The 5,371-nt window shown below is 31.6% G+C and overlaps 1 pseudogene; it reads left to right on the plus strand.

The window, feature by feature from the left end:
• LOC108662129 lies at positions 2,033–2,941 on the plus strand (annotated as a pseudogene).

The following is a 5,371-nucleotide window of genomic DNA, read 5'->3' on the forward strand; positions in this document are numbered from 1 at the left end:
TGTCTGACGAAAGCTGAGGTGGGCCTCTTGTTGTTTTTCAGCATTTGGCAAGGTTTCCAAATGAATGCATCATTCACCATGCCGAAATCATGGAAAGCCCTAATCAACTGACGCCATGTAATCGCTAGATTTAGATTTCCCCCATAAACTGAAAATAGCCTGCTTTTCCACTGCTGGATGTGCAAGCCATTAGAATCATCATTGAACCGTTGCTGCTGTCGGCCGCAGGAAATCGCCCCCGTTGTTTGTCTCATTGAACCCAATGTTACCATCATTTAATGGTAAAAGAATATTCCATCAAGAATCCCAATATTCTATTAGCTCTTGTTAATTGAAAAAACAATTAATTATTTTTTCAAATTTCAACTAGATAACTTAGTGTGATAAATATTAAAAAGAAAAATGCAAACCAAATAATATTGAAATTCCTAAACATTTTAACGCATTTTTCTTTATTTGTAGAAAAATATCTATCTATATTTTTAGAAATCAAATTGAGGAAATATATAGACTTTAACCAACTAATTAATTGATGTACATCATTACCAACAACCTCTTTCACTCACTTTTTTATTTTCGTAAGTTTGTTTGTACCAAGTTCTTTTAAGAAAAAGAAAATGCTATATCTTGTATTCTGATATTAATCAAATTATTCATAAAAATTAATATATTTGAGAAAATATGCAACTATTAGTTGAAAGTGATTTTAAACTATGGAATTTCAGTTCCTAGAAACTTCAATATTATTGTCTTTTGTTATCACTAATAAGTAACAGCCGAGGGATGAATCCCACAAAGATACTATAGTTTAGTATTATAGTTTTACGAAGCTAAAGGGTTCATTATATCTATTACATTAAAGATTGGTCTTAAATGTTTACAAAGAATGAAAGAAAGACATGACTAAGGATGCATGATGGTAGTAGCCAAGGACCATTCTAGCAAAAATGAATACTGAAACAACAAAAGGCAGCTGATTATATTTTCATAAATGTCGTAAAGAGAAAGATATATTACATGTTTCCATGTTTGTGTTTGTTTTGACAAAAAAAAAAAAGGTGACGGAAAAAAATATAACATTATCTATTAAATTATATTAATTTTGGATGAGGAGATTTTGATAGTAACATTTTGAAATTTAATATTTTGAAGATATACATAAACTAATTAATTTTAGGGCTTTCAATGTGATTAAACATAACAAAGACAAGAGGAAGCTAATATCCAACTAAACTTATCATATAAAAAAAAAAAATAGTGTACGCCTGAGACGCAGAAAGGCCACTTGTTCACCAGTTGCACTACTTGACCAAATAGAGATTTCAAGGTGGAATGGCGTCATGGATGAAGTCAGCAGCATGGATTAAAAATATACAAGGAAAACGAAATTAAGGAAGTGGTTAATTTCTTCTGCGTTGAGATGCCTTCTTTACCAATAAAAAAGGATGGATGGTCTCTCGATGTTGATATATCTCTTCTCAATGGAACAAAGCCAAATTTGTCATATCGTCTCTCCCTCTTATCAACTTTATTTGTTCATTAACTCATACTCATAACAGAAATCGCAATTATGTTGAATTTTTGGCATATTTGAAAGGGATCACCATATCATTTGTATCAAAGATTATTATCTATATATTGAGTAAAATTTTTAAATTTCTCAAATGAATTTATGAAATTAATAGATTTTCTTATTATATTAATTTTTTTTAATTTCATTATTTCTAACTATATATGGACACGTATATATTTTGCTTATAAAATTTAAAAATTCCTTCACTAGTGTATGTTGATGTATAATGAAAAATCAGTTTATTTGTACGTATTATCATCTTTGTTTATTCATGTAATGCAATAAATGAACAAGTCTTCGGAACATCAACTTGTTTCCTTGTTAAGAAAATTTCTCAAAGAGAAAAATAATTATAAATCAAAGTAGTTGATGACAACATATATATATATATATATATATATATATATAATATACACATAATTGTTCCTAAAAGATATACAAAGTTCCAGCTGATGCAAAACTATAACCAAGAATGTGTGCTCTAAATTCTCATTTGTTTCCGAGCTATGGATGCTCGGAGAACTCAGCCAGCCATGAGCAGAGCACCCTCAGCAAAAACACTGCCATTTTGGAGTCCCCTTTTCATTTCCCTTCACCAGAGTCACAAATTGACCTTGATCAATCTTTGACAGGCGCCGTTGCAAGTACTAGTAATCCCACCGTGTCTAAGAAGCTTAATCACAATGCTAAAGAATGAGACCCGCGTAGGCAAATCAACAGTCTGTTTTCCTCTTTGCGTTCGTTGCTTCCAGCTGCCGATCAGATGGTACAATTTTCTTTAGGGTTTTCTTTTTTAATTTTGTTTTTGTAGGGAAGAGACTTCATTGTGAGAAATCACAGATCATTAAGGATTTTTTATCTATTGAATATGTTCCATTACCATAATTAATCATCCATAAATATGAACTCAGCTTGTTAAGCTTGTCGTTAATAATTGCATCCAAATCCATGTCCTTTAAGTATTCAAGCTTGCAAAAAGAAATCTAGTAAAAACTACATACTGATTATAGCAGTGGTGTTAGAGCTTAGGTAAATTTTCTTTCTCTCCTTTTTGTTTTTGCAACCATGTTCTACTATCTTCTATTCTTCATAATGTCCTACATATGCACTTTGTAGAATCAAACTAAATTCATCTGAATTGTTAACTCCATACAATGACCTCTGCATACAGCATTAAAACTACTTTAATTCTTACGTTAGCATTTCAAATTCATCATTTATTTTTTAATTTGGTTTTAAATGACTTTGATTTTCATAAATTTACAGAAGAATTTAACCAACCCTGCAACAGTTTCACTTGCTGTAAAATACATAACAGAGGTACAACAGCAAGCGGAGATGCTGGCGCAAAAGAAATGTTAGAGGATAACCCCTGCATGGACACATGCAAGCCTTTTGGACAGCATGATCTCCATACTTCTAGCTGTCAATATTTTTTATGTTAATGTGTTGTTTTCATCCTGAAAGAACACCTGTAAGTGGTTTGTTACAAGTGTCATCTACACTATCATTTTGTAATGTATATATGATCACTGTTTGATCATCATGTGCTAATAGAAGAATGCTCTGCTTCTGTCCAGCAGCTTACTAGTTCTGTCTTTACTTCTTTCTTTCTCAAGTCATACGTTTTTATATCATGATATTATCATGGTATCAGAGCTCCTCTCAATTCCTGTAGGACCTTAGATAACCTCCTTTTAAATACTCCTGTGTTCTTAGTGGTTCTCTTTTAACTTCTTGGTTCAAGAATTAGTTCCCTGTTATAATGACAACTCCAAACATAACTCATCAGCCTCCACCAGTCTTCGATGGCTCCAATTATGGAGTTTGGGCTGTAAAAATGAAGACGTACTTGAAAGGTTATAACCTGTGGAATGCAGTAGAACAAGATACTGAACCACAAGCACCAAGGGAGAATGCTCCTGCTACTCAAGTTAAGCAATATGAAGAAAAAATTGCAAAGAAGTTTAGAGCTCTTTCATTCATTCAGTCTGCTATCTCTGAGGATATTGTCAACAGAATCATGGAGTGTGAAACTGCGAAGGCAGCTTGGACAAAGCTACAGGAAGAATATGTTGGCATCTCTAGAACAAGGCATATGCAGGCACAGAACTTGAGAAGGCACTTTGACATGATGCGAATAAAATAGACTCATTAGTTCAGGCTCTAATCTTGGTTACATACCGCATATAGGCATATTCCTATCCTATACACAAATCAATTTATTCATCCAAGCAAATAAATATGGTCATATGCTATTCCAACCTAGGCCTATACTAAACTCCCTTTCCCAAGTTATGTATAGGTTTCCAAATCAATTTAATTGGTAGCTAAGAAATTAAAAGCATTAAAAACAAATTAAAATAAACAAAACAATACCATTGAAAATAAACAAGAAAGAAATTAAAAATTTTAACTACATGTAAGTTCAATTGCAATCCTAGATAAAAGAAATTTAGATACTCATAATTGAAATAAAATTCATTCGAAGTTTAACCATCGAAAAATACAAGAATAATAAAAAAATAGGGAAGAAGAAAACAAAGATTGTCAGTCTTGATCTTCAGTCTTCCACTTTGCAAGCTTGCTTCTTGAATTTCTAGTGGCTAACTTCTGTTAAAAAACTAAAAACTCTTTCTTCTCTTCCTTAACCTAAATCGAGCATAATTAACTATTTATAAATGCTCAGAATAGGTGTTAAAACCTATTAGGACTCTTTTATCTTCCAAAACATGCACCAGTCCGCTACCTTTAGCATATGGGCTAAAAAATTAAAATTGAGATTTTGACGCTATGGCACAGGCTTTCAATGTCATGGCGCTAGCATGGCTTCAAGTCTTTTGCGGCACTTCATCAATTTCCAATACCATTTTCTCCAACTTAGAGGCAGGACTAGGTAACATGGTCTTCATGAAAGTTGTAGCTTTCTCTCTTAGCTTTTTAATAGAGCAAGAATCATGTCATTTAGACATCTGGAGTGGAAGTTATGCTCAAAATACCACAACATATATGAACAGAGTCTTAGTCCTTCAAACACCTTTATTCACCAATTTGAAGCCTTATTCCTTAGAGTCCTACAAAAACATAAAACCTAATAAATAATAACTAAACTAAAGCAAATAAACATAACAATAGCATAAAATAGAATAACTTAATAAGAGTAAACTAATTAGAAAAATAACTAAAAATAACTATATCCTAATCTAAACTCAAGAACTTAGCAAACTTTTAAGAACAAAATGAAACAAAATAATTCTATAAAATAAACCTATATATTTCAAAGTGCTTTCAAAATATCATGCTATCTTTTTGCAAAGTGCACAAATTCAGGGAGAGTTCTTCTTAAGAAAATTGTTTTATAAAATCTCTTTATAGGTTTACCTTGGTTCTGAAATCTTTTGAAATGATAAGCACAAATTAAGGGGGAGTTTCTTCAATGAGCAAATTTAGCTCTTAATTTTGCCATATCAAAAAAGGGGAGATTGTTAGCTTCACCCTAGTTTTGAAATGACAAATTGATTGATCTAAATATGCTTTGAGAATGTTTGAGAATATCTTTAAATTTGAAAAAAAACCTCAAGAGTTTTGAAGTTGATCTTACAAAGAAAAATATTTTTGAACAAATTCAAACTCAAAATGTCAACCTCGAGAATCGACTTTTAGTCAATGAGAATCGATTTTTCATTACACAGAAAGCAAAATTCTTTATTTCTCTACAAGAAAAATCGATTCTATGAAAAGAAGATATCAATTCTTGAAAGACAAAAAGCTACTGGAATAGGAAAGAACTAACAACTT

The sequence above is a fragment of the Theobroma cacao genome, chromosome 5 (genome assembly GCF_000208745.1).
Source record: "Theobroma cacao cultivar B97-61/B2 chromosome 5, Criollo_cocoa_genome_V2, whole genome shotgun sequence".
NCBI lineage: Eukaryota > Viridiplantae > Streptophyta > Magnoliopsida > Malvales > Malvaceae > Theobroma > Theobroma cacao.